This window comes from Peromyscus eremicus, chromosome 4 (genome assembly GCF_949786415.1).
Source record: "Peromyscus eremicus chromosome 4, PerEre_H2_v1, whole genome shotgun sequence".
NCBI lineage: Eukaryota > Metazoa > Chordata > Mammalia > Rodentia > Cricetidae > Peromyscus > Peromyscus eremicus.
The window spans coordinates 51,037,772-51,058,926 of NC_081419.1; the positions used below are offsets into that span (position 1 = coordinate 51,037,772).

The 21,155-nt window shown below is 44.9% G+C and overlaps 1 non-coding gene across 1 annotated transcript; it reads left to right on the forward strand.

Annotated features, from left to right (window-relative positions):
- The first annotated feature begins 6,279 nt into the window (after positions 1-6,279).
- Positions 6,280-6,470, forward strand: LOC131910203 (U2 spliceosomal RNA). The gene has a single exon (XR_009379057.1). It is a non-coding gene; the product is annotated as a U2 spliceosomal RNA (small nuclear RNA).
- The last annotated feature ends 14,685 nt before the right edge of the window (positions 6,471-21,155 follow it).

The window sequence follows — 21,155 nt, forward strand, 5'->3', positions numbered from 1 at the left end:
GAGTGAAGACGTCCTGAGCCCTTAACTACGGAGCTCACCAATCCCCCACCCACATCACCAAGCCCCTGATGTTTCCAAAATTAATAATGGCACCGTATGTTTTGGATCTTTGTCTGTAGTGCACAAAATGTCTCATCAATGCATTCCCAGGGAACTTGAGGAGTCAGAAATTTTATCTCTGGCTAAAGATAGGGAAATCCATAAACCTTAGTGTTTCTACCCTCTACCCGGTCAGTACAGCTAAAGACACCTATCCCAAGTCACAACACTTCCCCCTGGGATGCTGCCCAGGTTGCAGGCCACAGAAGCAGGCCAAACACAGATGAAAACAGGAGTGTGTTACACTTTCAGGAAAGTGAAATAAAAGCAGCATTTGAACAAGTTAACACATCGTTCTGGAAGGAGCCAAGCCTGACATCTAAACACAAACCTCTTACTTACCAAAGGAATGTAGACAGATTTTTTTTTCTGTGTTTTGTTTTGTTATGTTGCTTTGCCAAGACTATATAGTATCTCTCTATGTAGCCTTGGCTGACTTCAAACTGGAAATTCTCCTGCCTCAGTTTCTCAAGTGATAGGATTCTAGGTGTGCACCAAGTTAAGTCTGCTTTTTATTGAACTGGCATCATTAGGGCCATTATTCAAATAGACCCCAACTCTGAACACACTGAAGTTGCTCTCTGGATATAACTGATCTGGAATATTATTAAACATCAACCACACTGATGATAGTTCTAAACTGTGTCAACATCTCACAAAGCAACAAAACATTAAACTACTTAAAAAAGAGTCTCTTGCCAGGCATGGCGGCACATACTTACAACCCCAGCTCTGAGGAAGGCTGAGGCAGAAGGAGCTCAAGTCTGAGCTAGCCTAATCTACAGAGTAAGACCTTGGCTCAAAATAACAACAACAGTAATAAGTCTCTTATCAGTCCTATATTTTTAAAGATTAATTTAAATTTTTAAAGATTTTTAAAATTTTATGTGTATGAATATTTGTCTATATGTATGTAAGTGCACTACATGCATACCTAGTACCCAAGGAGGCCAAGCAAGGCTGTCTGATACCCTGGAACTGGAATTACAGTCCATGTGGGTGTTGGGAACCCAACCTGGTTCCTCTGCAAGAACAAGTTCATATAATTACATAGTATTGTGAGTATAATATATAACATAATACTGCTAAATATACTAGATATATGCTGTATGATTTATGTGTGGTTGTGCATTCTATATGTTCTCTTGTTATTCAGTTACACTATACGACCAACATCAACGTGGCTGGCAACATCACTTCTCCAGCCTAAGATCCACTAAGACGTCTTGGCTCTTTCTTAGAAGGGTGGCTTGCTAATGGCCAACAGACCCCATGCTCTGCAACTGCTGGGAAAGACACTAATCCTAAAGGATTTCATTCCAGCTGATGTGTGGGACTTACCGTCCTGGACCTCGGTAATAATAGTGGAGATGGTAACAGTGGCATTTTAGATTGAGACATCTGCTTCAAATTATTATAATTATTTTGGTTTACTTGCCTTTCAAAGTTTGGGCATACAATTGCAAACCCTGGAGTAAGCAGTGTTATGACTGATGGATCATCGTTCATGTCAAGGTAAATCCTAAAAGTCATTTTCATCAAGCCACATGGAGAGAGCCAAGTGAAGCAGCATGTTCGAATACGTGTAGAAACGGAGGGATGCCCACAGAAGAGAAAACTTAGCTCACTCGGTAGATAAAGATAGCGCTAAGACTGAATCATGCAGTGTGGCCAGGGAGTTTACGGGCTACAACTCAAATGACGCATTGGTGAGGTAGACCTGAAGGGACTCGGAGGACAGACAGGAGAAAGGACATCAGAGTCACAAACCACAAAGCTTCTCGGCTAGGCAGGTAACAGCAGTGAGCCCAGGAGGTACCAGGCGCTGTGAATGCCCGTGAGTGCAGAAATGTTCACAGACAAAATGACGCACCTGCATTTGCCTCAAAACGACCGGAAGCAGAGAGAAAACAGAGTTACAGATGTAGCATGGTTGACCTCAGGTGACGTTTCCTGAGAGCAGTGGTGAATAGGTAGATTTTCTGTTACTATGTCCCTCATTCCTCTTTCAGTGTTTCCAAAAATAAAAAGTAAAAGAGAACATCTTGAGTGCACCCGAGTAGATGCATAAGGCTGCCCATTTTAAGCCTCAATAATTGAAAACATACACATGCACACACATCAAAATGGCTGCCATATTTTGTATCAGACCACAAGAAGAAAGACAAATAATATAAGCTCATGGCTGTGATTAATGAGGAAGTCCCAAAGCCAATAGGATCATGAAGCATGATAGGTTCCATTTTTATATAGCAATTACAAACAGAATTTAAAGTACAGAAGAACCGAGCTCTACGACACGATATTTAGATTCTCATACACACACACACACACACACACACACACACACACACACACACACACACCGACGCACATACTTCTTCATTCACCAGCGTCATCCCAGTGTTGAGATGATGTGGACAATGAGCAGCTCCTTAACAGCCAACCAGCCTTTCATGGTCATCCTAGCTAGACACTGGATTCCCAGGTGTCAAGATGAGCATTTAGTCACTGCTGTATTCCTAGAATGGTTAGTTTGTTAGATCGATTAACCAAAAGACTTTTACATATTAGAAACTTCATCTTGATGGATCATAGAAAGTCTGGATAGAAAATGAGCAAAGGGGAACTATTGGGATAATTGGAAAAAAAAAAGAAGTTTAATAAAATAGAATATAGTGAACAGCACAAAAAGTAACTATGAGATTGGCAAGCCAGCTCAGGGGTAAAGGCACAGGCTACCAAATCTGATGACCTGAGTTTGATTCCTGGTCCTTACATGGTAGAAGGAGAGAACTGACTTCCACAAGTTTTCTCCTGAATGTCACATGTGTGTCCTGGCACCCTCAAGAAAGTACACACGCACATACAAAACAAGTATGATTTTTTTTTTAAATTATTTCCCCAGATAGATATAAAGATGATAGTTTGACACAGACACAGAAGACAGGCAGATTAAAATGTGACTCTAAATGTGTTTAGCACGTTAACACCTTCTGGACTTTGAAGCGCTCTAGTCTATTCCAGGCCACATTCCCCATGGCTGCCACCTTTGCTAGGACCGAAATCAATCAGTTCCAGAGACTGTAGGAGAGGCACAGATATGGTGACTATTTCCTTCTTCCAAGAGTGTCCTAGAGCTCTGGGATAGCTGCCCCTGAAGAGTGACCCAGCAACATGGAAGGAAAAGTCCTTGAGTGGATCCTGTCCTGCTCAGGAGGGCATCGGAGGGTAGCAGGTGAGGGATCCCAGGTACAGGCACAGTAAACTACGTTTACTATGAAGGCAGCATGGTTGCTAGTGAAGGCTCAGCACAGCTAAGCTCCCCAGCCAGGTTCCTTCAACCGAGGCAGGCAAGACCCAGAAGGGAGCCTGGCTAAGCAAATGATACCAAGCCAGCACCCAGTGGAAAGTCATCCCGGCGGCAGCAGTCACCTGCTCACATCCTGCCTTCTTGACCCTGCCCTCTCTCTGGACTCCTAGCAAGTGCTAAAACTTTTCTGGAGCCAGGGAACACTCCTCCCCCGCCAGAGTCGTTTCCCTGTGACTAAGAGTCACTAAAAACACTTGTCTTTCCTTTTCTTGGCTCAGCCTGACTTAGTGACAGGGCAAGTGACAGCATAATTCAGTTGTGACAGGAACACCACAAGGGGACAGACTTGTCAATGGGCCCATCTGTCTGCTGTCACTCTCTGTCCCCTCAAATGCTTACGAGGTTGCCCCTCTGCTGGGACTGTTCCAGGCAGAAGGGATTACAATCACTCATCCCTCTCCAGATGTGGGGCTGCGTCCGTCGGTTGCTTTAGCGAGGAAAACAGCCACAGAGAGGACAGAGGATGAGTCTAGAACTGGCAGCTCCTGGGTAGCTACCATCCCCCATCTTCCCATACTCTAGGATTCTTCACAGAATGACAATAAGGAATCGTGATGCCCTGCCTGCACGTAATTCACAAAGGTTTGTTGATTGGCTATTATAGATGCAGCAAATGGCTGGGTAGCAATGCCATGGATGGGTGCTGCCCTCACTGAACTGAGGTGCTACTTAAGAAAAGCTACATGTCTGTACAGATCTGTTACATAACAGTACAGTCCCCAGGTCACCCACATAACCTGCCAGTTCCAACTTATAATTAGGAAGCAAAGCAGACCAAATAAATCCTAGAGATTGTAAATTGACTACGGTTGATACTAAATAACCATCACTGAAATCCAGCTGGGTGCTGATGTCATCCCTCACAGTGGTTCCATTTCTTGTATGTTCAATGGTCTCCTCAGCCAGACTGGGATGTCTGAGGCAGGACCTGATCTCCCCTGCGTGCAGCAGGCTTCCCTGTTCAGGCCTGGTACATGTGGACGGAACAGTAGCGCTTGGTGAACGAACACTCTACTTTGGCGTTCTCTTAGGTATTTCTTGGCATCTCCTGCTTTGATCTTGACATCACTCGGTGTGTTCTCTGTTGAAATTAAGTTCTGAGAGGGCAGGCAGTTTCTTGCCAGTCTCTGTCTTCAGGATAGGTGCACCCACATGCACCAGTGGAAAGAACAATCAGCTATTGAAACCTTGCTCACACCAATCACCAAATGAAGAGGCAGACATGATGACATGGGTCTGTCATCCCAGTACTCAGGAGACTGGAACAGGACAATTTTGAGTCCAAGCTCAGCTTGGACTACACAGTAAGTTCAAGGCCAACCAGGGCTACACAGCTCTATCTTGAAAATTAGGCACATGGCTCAGCGGTACCGTGCTTACCTACCATGCACAAAACCCTGAAATAGATGCCAGTACTGCAAAAGGACAACGAAAGTTAACCCAAGAGTGAGGGACAGTAAAAAGACAAGATTTTAAAATATATTAAAGGGACCAAATAGATACTAGTAAGACAGGAAATGATCAGGCTAAGGATATAACTTAATGTTAGAGCATTTGCCTGGCATGCTCACAGCCCTGGGTTCAAGTCTACACACTACCAAAAAAAAAAAAAAAAAAAAAAAGATAAGAAAAAATTGTCAACTCCACAATTCCCACAAATTTACAGGCAATGTTGTCTAAATTATTTTTTCCCTCCCAAGTCACCTGAGGCTGACTTAAAAATTGTAAGAAATGCTCATTTGTCTTGACAGTTGAAAAGCCCAGGCACAAAGAGACCACTCATTGTTGGCTACAAGACCTAGGCTATACTATAAAAGGGTGTCACACACCCACACATCCTCTTACCCAGCACTGTCTCCCAGGTCCAGACAGACACCCTCACAAACCCACTAAGATGCCTCCAGCCCACAATGGAGCTACAGGTGCAGCTGCTGCTGCTGAGACCTGAATGCCTCAATCCCCTCAATCCCTGTAATACACCGTACAGGCAAAATTCCAAGGAGCAGAAGGCAAGAGATGCCCATGCAGCTGTCCAGATGTGCTCAATGCTCGTGCAGGTGCTGGGCCACCCGCTAGCTTAGAATGTGGCATAGTCCCTGCTTTCTCTGTGCTGCTTCTCTTGCGGGCTCGGTAAAAGGAATCGAGGGGGGAAGGAAGTGAGGAGGGAGAGTCAAATTTGAGGTATGACTTGGCAGTATCCAGGTAAAGATGAAGCCCCACATCTGGGCACTGTTTTTATCCCTCTCCATGATGGCATGCTGAGTCTGCGGACACGTTCACATACACAAACACAGGCACACATAGAAAGAGACATACAAGAGGCATGCCAAGGCAGACCCAGATTGCCAGGCCCAGATTCCAAACAGCTAGAGCAGAAAGCAGCAGTTGGCAGGAGCAGGCACGAACAAGCGGCTCGGGACTGGGGCCAGGTCGACACAGAGTTCTTGGCATAAGCACACTGCAACCCTTTTTTCAGGGAAACTGGCAGTTGCTAGCCTCTCTGGCCCTTCCCAGGGGGATGAATCCTAGCCCTGGAGAAGGAAGACTTCACAGGCACACCATTTGCCTCATGCCACTTTCAAACTGTATTAAAATACTGTTTGTTTGTCTTGAAATGAAGACATTGTGTCTTCACATTAACACAAACAATGGCACAAGAACAGTAAGGGTTATTCCGCATATGGCCCGTGGCTTCCATCATCTTAAAATTCTGGACCTTGTACCATGGAGAACCCTGGACATCATTTACTATAATTTTCTCCTTTAAACAGTGAGGAAAAACGAGTCTCATAGAAGTCTTACAACTTATCGCTTCTCGGCCTTTTGGCTAAGATCAAGTGTAGTATCTGTTCTTATCAGTTTAATATCTGATACGTCCTCTATCCGAGGACAATATATTAAATGGATTTTTGGAACTAGGAGTTGGAATAGGAGCTTGCTCCGTCCACTCCACGCATCGACCTGGTATTGCAGTACCTCCAGGAACGGTGCACCCCCTCGGGGGATAAAAAAAAAAAAAAAGAAGTCTTACAACTTGACCACCTCATACCCCTCATGAGTGAACAGAGTTGTCCTGAGTCATAGGTGACATTCTTTATTCTCCTTCATGCTGCCCTAACATTCATTTTATACCCATCATCCATGCCCAGGAAGGTGGTAATATCTGAACTATGACTTCATAATATTGTACTCATAATTAAAGCCATATTTCATTTGCTGTGACCCACCTGTGAGACACCAAAGGTGGCCTGGGACCAGGACTGAGACTGGAAGTTTCAGTCTCAGTTTGGTAAATAAAGAGGCAAGAAAAATAGTGACATCTAAGGAATCTTCATGGTTGAGAACTGATGAGTTTATCAGGAGGACGGTTTCCAACCCCGCTTCCACCATTTACAGTTGGGGGACCTGGGGCCAGTCACTTAATCTTTCTAAATCTCAGTCTTCCTTGTTACAATGACCAAGTGAGAGGAACCACTGAGGGTATTCATCTTAGAAGAATTTCTAATCTTACGGGATAAACATGCTTTCTCTCTCTCACACACACACATGTTTTTAGCGCACACACGCAGCTGAACCCATTTTTCCCTAGATACAAATTCTGGGCACTATCAAAGCTGATTTCTGGAGGTGGCTGATTTGAAATATCAGGTTTACTGGCAGAGTTCCTATCATGGGTTATCAACATTTATAAGGGCCTCTCAGACCTTGGGCTCTTTAGAAGACATCATCAGATAAGATTTGCTATCCTCTCTGACATCACTAGTGACCTCTTCAACCTCAGCAGCAGCAGCAGCAGCAGCATCTTAAACATCCTCCTCATCTTCAGCAGCAACATCAGCTGGAGTCTCAGCACCAGCTCAGCATTCAGCTACGGTACTGGACTGATGGGAAGGCTTGGCATCTTTGCAGAGCAGAGCATAAAACTGTGATATATGGTAGCAGACATGGCAGGAACTTTGAAAGTAAGAGGACTGAGCTTTGGGTTTTCTGTTGGCCAGGGGGAAGCATTTCCAGACGTTAGAAAAAAAAATCTGTACTCCTATTCTTCAAGTAGGCTAAATCCTTAAGCAGCCCTCGCTCACTTGACAATCTCAGGACGTTTTTGTCCCTACTTCCAAATGTTTCCCTTTATTTTCGTGGAGAATGTGTGCAGTCACAGGCTGGATCTTCCCAGACTAGAACTATGCCAACAGCCTTAATTCTGGAGGCAACAGATTTTCAGTCTGCAGACCCAAACCTGTCCTCCCTACTACCCGCCCCCACCCTTCCGCTTTTCACTTCTCACTGAAACAGCTTTTGCTTCTATGGGGGGGGGGGGAGCGCCCACACTGAGTAGCCCCTAAATCCAATAACAATGTTTTATTTTAACATTGCTGCCTGGAAGATTAAAGCCAGGCAAGCACTCTACCACAGAAGTACATTCCCCAGCCCTTGTGTTTTTGGTTTTGGTTTGGTTTGGTTTGGTTTGCAACAGGGTCTCCTTATATAACTCACAATTGCCCTGAACTTGATATGTAGCCCAAGCTGACCTTAACCTACTACATCTTTCCTCCACAGGTGATCCAGAGTGCTGGGGTCACAGGCCGGTACCCCACACACAAACACACATGTAAACCACCCCACACCCCATACATGCACACCAGCAGTAATGATCTTTTATTTTTTGTTGTTTTAATGAACAGAGTTTTTTCATACACTATATTTTGATCATTTTTATTCCCTCCCTCAACTCCTCTCAGATCCTATCCACCTCCCTACCCACCCAACTTTATGTTCTTTCTCTCTCTTTCTCTCTAAAAAAAAAAAAAAAAAAAAAGCACCAGGAAACACAAAGAAATCAAAACAAACAAGCTGTCTTAGTTAGGGTTACTATTGCTATGACAAACACCATCACCAAAAGAAAGATGGGGAGAAAAGGCTTTATTTGGGTTATACTTCCATATCACAGTCCATCATGAAGGAAGTCAGTCAGGACAGGAATTCAAACAGGGCAGGAACCTGGAGGCAGGAGGGGATGTAGAGGCCATGGAGGGGTGCTGTTTATTGGCTTGCTCCCCTTAGCTTGCTCAGCCCACCTTCTTATAGAACCCGGGACCACCAGCCCAGGGATGGCACCACCCATGATGGGCTGGGTCCTCCCCATTGACCACTAGTAATAATATTTTAAATGACAAAGAAAATAAATATAGATACGAAATTTAAAAAGATGTTTTAATGACTACAAAAATTGATAAGAAAGAATACTATTTTTAAAACTTTTAACTTTTGATAATTTTTTTCAGAGTCTTATATTTATTCTCATTTTAAATGTATTAATCACCCCAAGACTAGTCTGAAAGGACCTCATTGTAACCTTAGGGACAGGAACACTTACTCTAGACATCTTATTTCTATTATTCTTAGTTCTTAAATTGTGGTGCTTTTAAATTATCAGCTAACGGAGCTTTCAACGCAAAAGGCCACACTTTCCTCCCATGAGCCCATATCCCAGAAAGCAGACTGCCTCCGTCTCCTGTGTTGGCCTCACTGATTCAGGAGAGGAGGCCAGTTTTTCAAGATTTCCCTGGTGCTGTTAGCACTTTGGATTTGTCTCTGAGAGAGGCTACACAAGGCTCAGAATATCAATTTAAATTCCTAAACTAAAAACCTGGCTTTCAAGTACTTTCATAACAGCACACACAAGGCTCTGTTTTTACCAAATGTGTTGTTAATCCTGAAAACAAAGTTATGGGGGTATTTTTTTTCTTCTTATTGATACATGAACTAGTGATACTTGCTTCTAGCCTAATCTACAACCGACTTAAAACCAAAGGTCTGGGGAGCACACCATAAGGCCAAGACTAATGGTTGTCAGCAAGTGAAGGCATTCACCAGATGCTGCGGCCAGAGGCACCCAACAACACTGCTCATCCAGCCCTCAGTCACCCCACTTAGGATTTACAACACACTGAGCAGAAAGCCATTACAGCACCTTCAGTATCAAGTCCTCCTTTGGGCTGCGAGCAGAGTTCAGCAACGGACGGATGCACCATCTGCTCCAACTTCCCATCGTTCTTTTGTGGCTCTCCTGCCAATAGGAGGGAGTCCCGGATAGAGTGTAGACACGGAGAGGTCATTTGCTGTCACTTGGGGAATATTAAAATCCCTACGGGTTTCCAACAACACCTAAAAAAGGGACTTGCACTGTAATTAAGTGAAATAATAACAAACCATAATATAAGACATAAAATGAACAAACATTACGAATTAATCATACTTGGACAATTACAACCCATATGGCTTGTTAAACTCAATCTGCTACCTGTAGGGATATTGACTGCATACTGTACAGCCAATGCTGCAGCTTATCCCCCCGACCCAAGGATATAATGACTTAATTTGGTGAATGAGAAAATGAGGTATAAATGATAATGTGCTCATGAGTTGGTATCTGTTTAAGTCTCCCATGTGAGATCCAAGGTAGGCCTTCTACTCATGGCTCTGAGAACACCTGCATTCCCCCTAAGAGACAGCAGTGTCTTCTGGAACAAATCCTCTCCTTCTCATCCCAGTTCTGGCCTTTCCATTGTCTCTACTTTGAGCTCTCTATTGCAGAACGCTAGAAAACTGTCCTTTCTGTGCACCTTTTCTGGGGCAGAGAAGGTGTTTGTCCCATCTAATAGGACTCCACAGTCAAACAACAGCACCAGTTTACTGGAGAAAGAGAGCTTTGCTATTTGTGTTGTGAATCAGTGATGTGACTTGAAGGACCGGTGAGACCTCCGTTACCAAGGCCACCGCTGATCTTCAGCGGATCCTCCACTTTAGCTGAAGGTGAGTTTCCTCACCCATAGAAATGGGGAAATACCAAGATCTACCAGTGAGCAACTGTCTACTGAGTCCAATAAAACACACTCTAGGCAGTGGTTCTCAACCTGTGGGTCAGGATCTCTTTGGGGTTGAACACCATCTGATATCATCCTACATATCAGATATTTACATCACAATTCATAACAGTAGCAAAAATTACAGTTATGAAGTAGCAACGAATTAATTTTATGGTTGGGGGTCAGCACAACATGAGGAACTGTATTAAAGGATCCACAGCATTACGAAGGTTAAGAATGCTCTAGAAAGAACCTAACCCGATGGGAGTCAGTGTTCATGAGATGGTGATGAATGCTCTTTCTGAACATATCCAAAGTTGAAAGTAAGGATTTCTGAGAATTCTCTAAACTTTGTAAGGGCTATCTACCCACCTGCAGTGGAAGAATGCTAGAAAAATTAGAGAATGAAGCAGGCTCAGGCCTCGCTTTAACATCTGGTATACCCAGAAAAGGCCTAGAAAATTCCACTGAGGGCCTTTGGCTCTCCCTGCCCTGTGGACTCAGAAGCTGGGAAGAGCAGGGCAACCAGCTCAACTTCCCCAAATGTGGTGGTTTGAACAAAAATGGCCACCACAGGTGTGGCCTTATTGGAGGAAGTGTGTCATTGGGGGTGGGTTTTGAGATTTCAGGTGCTCCAGCCAGGTCCAGTGTCATTTTCTCTTCCTGCTGCCTGCAGATCCAGATGTAGACCTTTCAACTCCCTCTCCAGCACCATGTCTATGCCTCCATGCCCCATGCCACCATGTTTCCCACCATGATGACGATGGACTAAACCTCTGAACTGTAAACCAGCCCCAATGAAACGTTTTCCTTTATTAGAGTTGCCATGGTCATGGTATCTCTTCACAGCAACAGAAACCCTAACTAGAACACCAAGTAACCTTTATAAGCCAGCCGCTGGGACAACTATGTGCTCCCTGACACTGAGGTGAGACTTATCCCTGATCCTAACTTCCTGGGCTGAGCAGTTCTAGCATCCATACATACCTTTGTGTGCAAGATCTGCCACTGAGTCAGCTGGATGGCCTGGACCAGGAGCCTGGTCCTTTGGCCCCAAAGTAGCCTGAAGAACGGGCCTCTAGGAATAAGCTTTAATTAAGTAAGCATGGTTTCACATTTCCCCAGGGAAAGAGCCCCGGGACTCATTTTCTTGTAGACAGAGAAATTCCTGGGTTAGCTCCTTGGTCAGCGTCAGTTACAACATTACCCTGTTCTGTCTGCCTGCATGGTGCCTTGCTTCCCGACAGGACGACAATGGACTGAACCTCTGAACTGTAAGTGAGTCACCCCAATTGCATGTTTTCCTTGATAAGAGTGGCCATGATCATGGTGTCTCTTCACAGCAATAGAAACCCTCACTAAGACATTGGTCATGGTGTTCCATTGCAGCAATAGAAACCTTAACTGAGACAGTGACTGAAAACAATGCCGTTGAGCTCTGGAGCTGCAGATCTCAAATGCATCTCAATAGTCTAAAATCAGGGGTGTCGGCGAGGTGAGTTCCTTCTGCACACTTGAGAGCCCATTCCCTAACCTTTCCCACTTCTTCACTTCTGCCCTAGAATCTTTTGTTGCTGTGACAAAATATCATGACAAGAAGCAACTCAAGGAAGGAAGGCTTTTAACTCACAGTTCAAGATACTGTCCGTCAATGCAGCAGTGTAAAGGCGGCAGACACTTGGAGCAGCTCACACTGTGCTCTTGCAGTTAGAAGAGAGCGGTGCATGCGTACATGTTGCTGTTCAACTCTCTCTCTCTCTCTCTCTCTCTCTCCTTATATAGTCCAGGATCCCTCCCCCAGAGAATGGTCCCACCCAGGACTAAGATAGGTCTTTACCACATCTATTAACATCATCAAGATAATCCCTGACAGGCTTGCTCAGAATCCCGTGCGAGTCTGGATCTTGCCAAGTTGACAGATGACACTAACCATCACAGCTCATGACTCCTTCCCTTCCTCATGTTCACATCTGGCAATGTGAAGAGCTGGCTCACGCTCTTCGTCACCTGCCTGCCCTCCACTTATAAGGACCTTTGTGGATACATGGGAGCCATCAAGACAGCCCAGGGTGCTCAAGACCAGCAAGAGGCAACATTCATTCCCTCTGTCAGAGGAGTCTGGGGAGCAGTGCACAAACATCTTTGGGAACCTTGAGTCTTCCAGCAGAATGGTCCTGTTAAGTAGGTGCTCACACACTCTGTGATCCAGACTCTCCACTCCTGTGCTAACTGTGATTCACCAGAACGTGTGCTCCTCCACGTTCCTCTGACCTCTGTTCCCCTGCCCTCTACTCCAGCGTCCTGGCTTCCTGCTCTTCCCTGACTGTCTTCAGTAAATCAGGCAGCCACTTCAGGAGGTGTGTACTGGAGTGAGCCTATCACAGATCAGAAAGAGAGAGAGAGAGGTGGTGGGGAAGGAAGCGAAAGAAGAGAAGGGAGGAGGGAGAGGAATACAAAGAGAAGACAAACAAGTCTGTGAAAACGTGCTCAACGTCACAAACGACTTCATTTAAACCATGATACAAAACAATGGCTAAAATGAAAAAGAAACTACCAAGTGTTGGCAAGGACACGGATCTTCACACGCTGTTGGTAGAGGGTGTAACTCCTTATAGCTACTTCAGAAAATTTCTTAGCAGCATTTGCTAAAGCTGAACAAATCCATACCCTGGGATCCAGGGATATCACATTATATCTTATTTGGTTTTTATAATCTCCATTTCTCATCAACTACAAGTGCCTGAAAGGAAGGTATACAGTTGAATCCTAGAATGGTAGCTAGCATACAGCAGGTGCGCAAAAAATATTTGCTATGAGTGAGTGAAGGCCTCTGTCAGATCAGCCACACTTAGGTTTCCTCCTCTGAGTTTGCCCATACGTGATATGGCTCACACACACAGACCAGGCCTCGCTCAAGATCTGAGTGACTGAGTGAGTGAAAAAATGGAGAGATTCTCAAGTGAACAGCCACAGTGAAGAGCTGACTACATTTCACAGGTGCTTTCCTCAGACCCTGGAGGCTCCCTCTAGCCAGGGGGAGGTCTGGAGGACTTCAGACGGTGTCTATGCTGGCCAAGTTCACCCTGTGAGCCGACAGTCATTTTCATTTCCTTGCTCTTCTCGGGGCAGGGTTCTACACGTTCTGTGTCCCCATGTCCATTGCTCATCTTCAGGCCCCTTCTTCCAGATGCCAGATGCTCTTCTCTGTCTCTGGGGATCCCATCAGCAGCAGGTTCCTACGCCCCAATCCAGCCTTCTCTGTGAGATCAAGACACAGAAGTTCCTCCTTGTTCCTACAACAACGAGCGGGGGCCAACCCTCTAGTTTGTGCAATACTCTGACACTTGGCCTCAAAAGTAAAACTATCCCTGTGTCCTCTGCCTGTGCTATCCATCCCTGAGGTTCAAGGGATGGCATCTTTCCAGTCTCCTCCCCTATGACCTAACTTAACACCGCCCAAATCTTGGTAACGTTGGGCAACAGCTATGGGTGTCTCCCATTGTTCCTCAATTAATCACCAACATAATCTATGAGATCAGTTCTATTTTTAACTCCACTTGGCAGAGGAGGAAAGGAAGGCATGGACAGACCAAAGACCTGTCTGAACTCACAGAGCTAGACTTTGAGGTCAAGTAAGCCTTGTACGTATCCACTCCTGACCACGCCACCCCACCAGGCAGTAGCAACCATGGGGAAGGAAAGGAAATACCAGCTTAGTGTGCAGTGAGTATTAGGCTCTGTTCTGAGCACTTAGTAGCTAATGCCCAAGATCTGGTTTTATGGGGTTTTGTTGTTGTTTGTGTTGAGACAGGGTTTCATGATATAGCACAGACTGGCCTCAAACTCAAAACCCTCCTTCAGCCTCCCGAGTGCTGGGACTAGTATATGCCACCACATGCCATATTGCAGTCTTTTCAATAGAAGTAAAGAAACTGATATGGAAAAAAGTTAAATATTGCCCAAGCTACAAAGTTCTTGAATGATGAAGTCAGCTTCCCAACACAAGCCTTCTGCCTCTGGGTCCCAGACTCACCACCTCTGTGGGAAGTAGCCTTTGCCTGTGGAGGGCCATGTGCCCAGGGAGGTGATGGGGTACACTGAGAATATTTGAACATGCCTGATTCCACTTTGTAGCTGTAGTGAGGACTCCATCTGGGAGTCATGCTACACCAGGACATGTGCTATACGACAGCTTACTCTTTTTCTCCACGTTGACGTGGAGATTATAGTCTTTGAGTCACCATGGTCTCTAAGATGGCTTTCTCTTCTACCTTTAAAAAAGAAAGGATTCACACCAGAGTAGAGAGTGTGGTTCAAACTTGCAGAGAGTAAAAAAAGAGAGGGACCTGTTTATGTTCCTGCTGGCACTCAGCCAACTGCACATAACTCTTGCCAAGAGTGTGCCGAGGGGAAAGCAGTGTATTTCCAGTCTGAACACGTGGGTCTTCTTTCCAGTTCCCAAGGAGAGAGATTTACTTCCTGTTCACATCCCTGTACTCAGGAGGAGACCAGGGCCTATTTCCCCAGAGCTTCTGGGCCAGCAATCAGAGCACAGGCAGCAGCCGCTCCTACAGTAAGTCCAGCTTTTGTGATCCAGCCAAATCTTACTCCTCACAACCAGACCCATTTGAAGTTTGCTACAGGGTAATGGATAAGATAAGGGTTTTTAAATAAATATGATGAAAGGTGGGGACAAAAGGTCACACCTGTCACCTGCTAAAAAGGCGATTGTCAACAAAGAGTACGAAGACAGATGCAGATAAACTCTCTGGCAAACATCCCAGAAACCAAAAGACTCCTTGTCAGCAATTCCTCATGAAATGTCAATTCCTGGAATCACCAACACTATCAAGTTACTTCTATGTGGTAAAACATAGTGAGCCTTTGTAAGAAGAAATACCAAGCCCTGGCTGCTCTGGAGAAGGCTATGAATGCGGGAACAGCTATATAAGAGAGTTTGGGTACGTGTGGGAGTTTGAATGTAATTGGCTCCCATAAGCTCATAGGGAGTGGCACTATTAGGAGGCGTGGCTTTGATGGAGTAGGTATGGCCTTGTCGGAGGAAGCATGTCAGTGTGGGGGTGGGCTTTGAAGTCTCATATATGCTCAAGCCACTCCCATGTCTCAGTGTACTTCCTGTTGCCTGCAGATCAAGATGTAGGACTCTCAGCTCCTTCTCCAATATCATGTCTGCCTGCACACTGCCGTGTCCCACCATGATGACAATGGACTAAACCTCTGAACTGCAAGCCACCCAATTAAGTGTTTTCCTTTATAAGAGTTGCTGTGGTCATGGTGTCTCTTCACAGCAATAGAAACCCTAACTAAGACAAACATAACATGGACACTGTGTGTTAGCATTTAGGCACCTGTACTGGCCCGCCCTTAGAGTCCTGACAGTATATGTCCTCAGCTGCAGCCACTAAGAGCACTCCCCATGCACATTCGCTGTGTTTCCTTATAAAAGGCGGCCCTTGCCCACCTCCTGTCTCTTTCTCTTTCTCTTCCTTCGCTTTCCTCCCCCGGGACTGGTCTCTGCCCCTTCTCTCCCCTCCCCTCAATAGACCTCCCACGTGGGCCTGTTGTATGGTGTGACTCCTTCCCGTCATTTTTAAAATACAACACTGTGATTAATGGATGAAGAAATGTTCTAATTTAAACGTTTTTCAAAATAAAACATGAAATAATGGGGTTCTCTCTTAGTTAGGGTTTCTGTTGCTTCAATGAAACACTATGACCAAAAAGCAAGTTGGGGAGGAAAGGGTTTCTTTGGCTTCCACTTCCACTTTGTAGTCCATCACTGAGGGAAGTCAGGACGGGAATTCAAGCAGAGTACAGACCTGGAGTCAGGAGCTGATGCAGATAGAAGTCATGGAGGGATGCTGCCTTGCTCCTAATGGCTTGCTCAGCCTGCTGTCTTATGGAACCCAGACCACCAGCCCAGGGATGGAACTACTCACAATGGGCTGGGCCCTCCCCCATTGATCACTAATTAAGAAAATGCCTTACAGCCAGGTCTTATGGAGACATTTTCTCAATTGTGGTTCCCTCCTTTCAGATGACTCTAGCTTGTGTTAAGCTGACGTAAAACCACCCAGGGACAGGTGCTGTATGCCTGTTGTTTAATTTCTTTTTTTACGTTGTGAACCCATGGAGCTCAGACAAGGTTCAAGGGGTCTTCATTTTTATGCCCAGCTTTCCACCTTAGCCTCCATGTCTGTCCTTTATGTGCATATGCCAGGGACAGCAAGTTGATGTGGTTTAATTATTATTTTTTTATGACTGAGAAATAACTTTGAACATAATGGTGATGGTATAGAATTTTTCCTTCAAAACTTTTCAGAGTAAACAAACCACACTGCACAGGTACTATAAATGTCCCTTTGTCCTGTTACCGCACAGACACAGCCATCTTGAGAATTCCAGTCTTGTCCTATTGGATTCTGAGCCACAGGATGAGGAGGAGGCCTTTATTTTTATAATCACATTTACTTATTTGGGAGGAGGTGTGCATGTGTGACAGAGCGAATGTACAGAGGTCAGAGGGCAGCTTGCTGGAGTGGGTCCTCTTCTTCCACCTTGTAATCCCCAAGGACGGAGCTCAGGTCATTAGACCTGGCAGCACGTGTCTTACCCGCTGAGCCATCTCACTAGCTGAACGCCATATTTCCAATGACATCTTAGCTGGATTGTTGAAGCGGCTTTAGTGACCAGTGCTTCAAAATCAGATAGATGAGCTAGGAAAACTGAAGTGCTTATTCTGTCTTTATTACATGACTATATTGCAGAACAATCGATTGACAACTGATGAGGGAAACTTTTCTGTAGAGGTCCAGATCATGAAAATAAAAGAAAGAACAAACTGTAGAAATATCCTGATGTAACCCTACTGTGACAGTTGGCTAAGGCAGTAAACACCCATGGGTGCTAGGATAGGAAACGATAAAGAATTCGGTGTTTTCAGTAGACTGTTTGAAGTACTGAGAGAGAAGGCACAGTGCTGCAGTGGAGCGTCTGTCTCTGACTGGACTCAGTGACAAGCCTCGGCATCACCGAACTTGGGTGACCCCTACGTTTCCTGCCTCCTGATGTGATATAGCATGAAGAAAAATCAAATGTTGCACCCCGATACATTAAAGCCTGCAGAATTAAAACATAAAAATAGAGTGTTAAACACCAGCTAAAACCAGAACCTGGGCCATCTGAAGATCAAAAGACTCTTTAAATGAACAGCATGAATTAAAAGCAAATGGATGAGAACAGCTGTAGGGGTGTGTGTGTGTGTGTGTGTGTGTGTGTGTGTGTGTGTGTGTGTGTCCCTTCATGTAGAAGTCAGAGGTTAACCTCAGCTATTGTTTTTCAGGAGCCATCCACCTTATTTGTCTTAGGCAGAGGTTCCCACTGGCCTGGAGCTCTCCAAGTAGGACAAGCTGGATGTTCAGTGAGCCTCGGCTCCTCCTGTGTAACCACTCCTCCCCTGCCACCAGGAGGACAAACGTTTACCACTGGCTTTGGCCTTTTTACATGAGTCCTGGGGACTGAACTCAGGTCCTCAAGCCCGTGTGGCGAGCCCTTTACCAACTCAGCTCTCTCTGCACCCTTGGAACGGCTCTGGATTTGGAGACTTAACAGGCATACAAGCAAAGGTGATTGGGGATTCCTATTTGAACAAAAGAACTACAAAAACTGGGAGGAGAATTTGGAAAGTTCAAGGTGGACCGGGCATTTTCAAGGATACTAAGGAATTGTTACTGGGATATGGGACAGTTTGAATACGAAATGTCCCCCACAGGCTCATGTGTTGAAGGTCTGGTCACCAGGTGGGAAACTACAGGTAGGGCTTGGCTGGAGGAAGGGGGTCTTCCCATATTCTTGGGAACTGTGCCTTATTCTTGATATCTCCTCCACCTCCTCTTCCTCCCCCTCCCCCTCCCCATCTACTAAGAGGTGAGCACACCCACATTGTGGTCTGTCTCCTCACAGGGCCAGAAGTTGACTTGGGCATTTGTCACTCGGGCTAGCACAGAAAATGCCTCGTAGAGTCGAGTCCCACCTGAAGAATTCCAGGGTGAAGTCAATGTTTGAAATTCATTTTCAACTTTCAGCAAAAGACAAGACCAGCAAATTACACATAGCAAAATAAGAAGAAAAAAAAAACCAGCAACGTGATAAATACGTGAGGATTTGCCATTTTTCACTCTTCTTGGATGAATATTTGAACTTTTAAAATGAAGAGTTTTTTAAATTGGACTAAATTCCACTTTGGTTTCTTGGCATTGAAGACTGAGTGATATTAGAGTAAAACCTTTAAAATCCCAGGAAAGCCATCCTAGAGCTGACCCTGAAACTTCACTTTCAAAGACTCTTTTCTCCCTTTGAAGTTTGTTAGTAATATGAACACTACGAAAATGGAATTGTAAAATTTATAGATAGTCCTGGAGTATATACTTTTTTTTTTGTCTCTGAGTTTCTGTAAAGAATCACTGTCCTCTCTAGCTGACCAACTGATCGTCAGGAAACCGAAAAATGCACATTCACTGGGCCATTAGAAAAAAATCTAAAATCAGATTCAGTTCTCACCCCCCAAAAATGAGCTATAAGGTTCTCTGAGTGTTTAATGCTTCCCACATATCAAGGACTAAAAGTTATAAATAGGCCATGGTAACCTAAAAATTTTTAACTGGAGATAAGAATAAGGGGTCAGCTGGTTGATCAGTTCCATTTTTATACTCTGTTTAAAAGGGTACGCATGGGAAGGGTTGCAAAAGTCTTTATGAAATATGTGTTCACTCTGTGATTCATCAGAGCAACAGCTCTGACCTCATCAGATCCATGAACATTCGTTGTGGGGCTTAACTGTATGTAATTGCAAATAGACCTCTCTGGACCTAGGCAGAGGTGAATTGTTTTGATATCCACATTAAAAAGAAACTAGATCCAACTAGGTGTGCTGGTACACACCTCTAATCCTGACCTTCAAGAGGCAAAAGACTCAAGAGTTCAAAGTCATGAAAGTTAGAGGCCAGCCAGGGCTATATAGTGGCACATACCTCAGAAGGCTAAGGCAGGGTGGTTATGAGTTGAAGGCTAGCCTGGGTTATATAAAGAATGAGGCCCTGCCTTAAACAAGAATTGTCCATTACCCATCATTTCCTAGTTTGCTCCCTGAAATTACAACAAAAATGGCTGATCCATATTCTGTACAAACAACACAAAGTCTGGAAGAGGGGGGTGATAGACTGTGTCTTTTGTACTGTTGGCAAGAAAATCTTTATACAAATAAAAGGAAAATAAGACTACGAAATAGGGGAATTGGCCACTTTACCAAATAGTTCTTAAGTCAATCCATGTGTGGTATCTGATAACCCAAGTATAATTAGTCTGCTCTGCTACTGACTTGTCAAAGTGGCTACTGATGCTGGCTGTAGAAATCCATCACCGCCCACACAATGGTAGCCACTGAGGACCATAAGGCCAGAATCTCACTACCATCTGCTCAGGTTTGACACCAGGCTCTCAGAGGCAGAAATAATGTAAACCCAACAATTTCTGTTTGATTATGATTCTTCTGGCACAAGTAACCGAGACACACTCAAATAAACCAGTGGTGAGAGGGGGTATACCACAAGACATTAGATAAACCACTTGTTTATCTAACAAGTTAGATAACACTCTGACAGAAAATGGAGACAGGCCTCACAATGGATAGGCCAAGGGTAAGAGTAAAACACCTGTCCAGAACCCAGGTGGATCCTTTTCCTCTAAACAGAACCTTCTCGGCGAGCAAGAGCATATATATTTTTTAAGCCAGGGTCTCACTGTGTAGCTTTGGCTAGCCTGGAGCTCACTGTGTAGACCAGGCTGGCCTTGAACTCAGATCTGCCTGCCTCTGCCTCCTAAATGTTGGGATTAAAAGTGTGTGCCACTGTACCCAGCCAGATTGTATGTCTTGATGCCACAGAATCTCCAGCCTGAAAGAGAACTTCCTCTGGACACCAAGCTGGCCTTGAACTCAGAGATCTGCCTTCAGAGTGCTGGAATTAAAGGTGTACACAACCACAGCCAGCCTGATATTCTTCTACACACAGAGCCAAGCGTGGCCACTCCCACAGCTTCTGAATTTGCACATCTTTAATTGAAGAGATTGCATAAACCAAGTAGCTCTTTCAGGACTAATTCCGAGTTCCCAAAGGAAGAGTGAAAACCATGAGAATGAGCCAGCTCAGGTGGCTCTGTTCCTCATCTAGTTGACTGTACCAGGGAATGTGCTGGGTTGAAGGAATCCAGACCTACCTCATGGGGTGAGTGCGATCCTTACAGGAGGAGCTCGGGCCTGCACAGGCAGCCCTAAGTGTGTTTCAGTCACCCACTTCACTCCCGTGCAAATAATCAAATGTTGACAGTAATGCTCTCTTAGGGTGCTGCAATAAATTTACAGGAAAGCAAAAATATGAAATCAGCATAGAAAAAATTAGTAGTTTATTTATTAATAATGAACTTGTCATTTACAATAGCTTCAGAGGTGATGAGGCTCCTGAGATGGTTCAGTGCCTAAAACACCTGCCATGCCAGCCAGTCTTGTGAGCTCTGGACTTCGGACCCCGGAACCTACATAAAATGGGAGTGGTGGCACACCTGTGTGTGATTCCAGAGGTCAGGATGCAGAAGCAGGAGCTCCCTGGAGCGGGCTGGCCAGCTAGACAATCAGTGAGTTTAGGGTTTGATTGAGAGATCCTACATTGATGAATAAGGTGAATAGTAATTGAGGAAGGCATCTTATGTCAGTCTTTAGTCTCTCCATGCACATGCACACACAC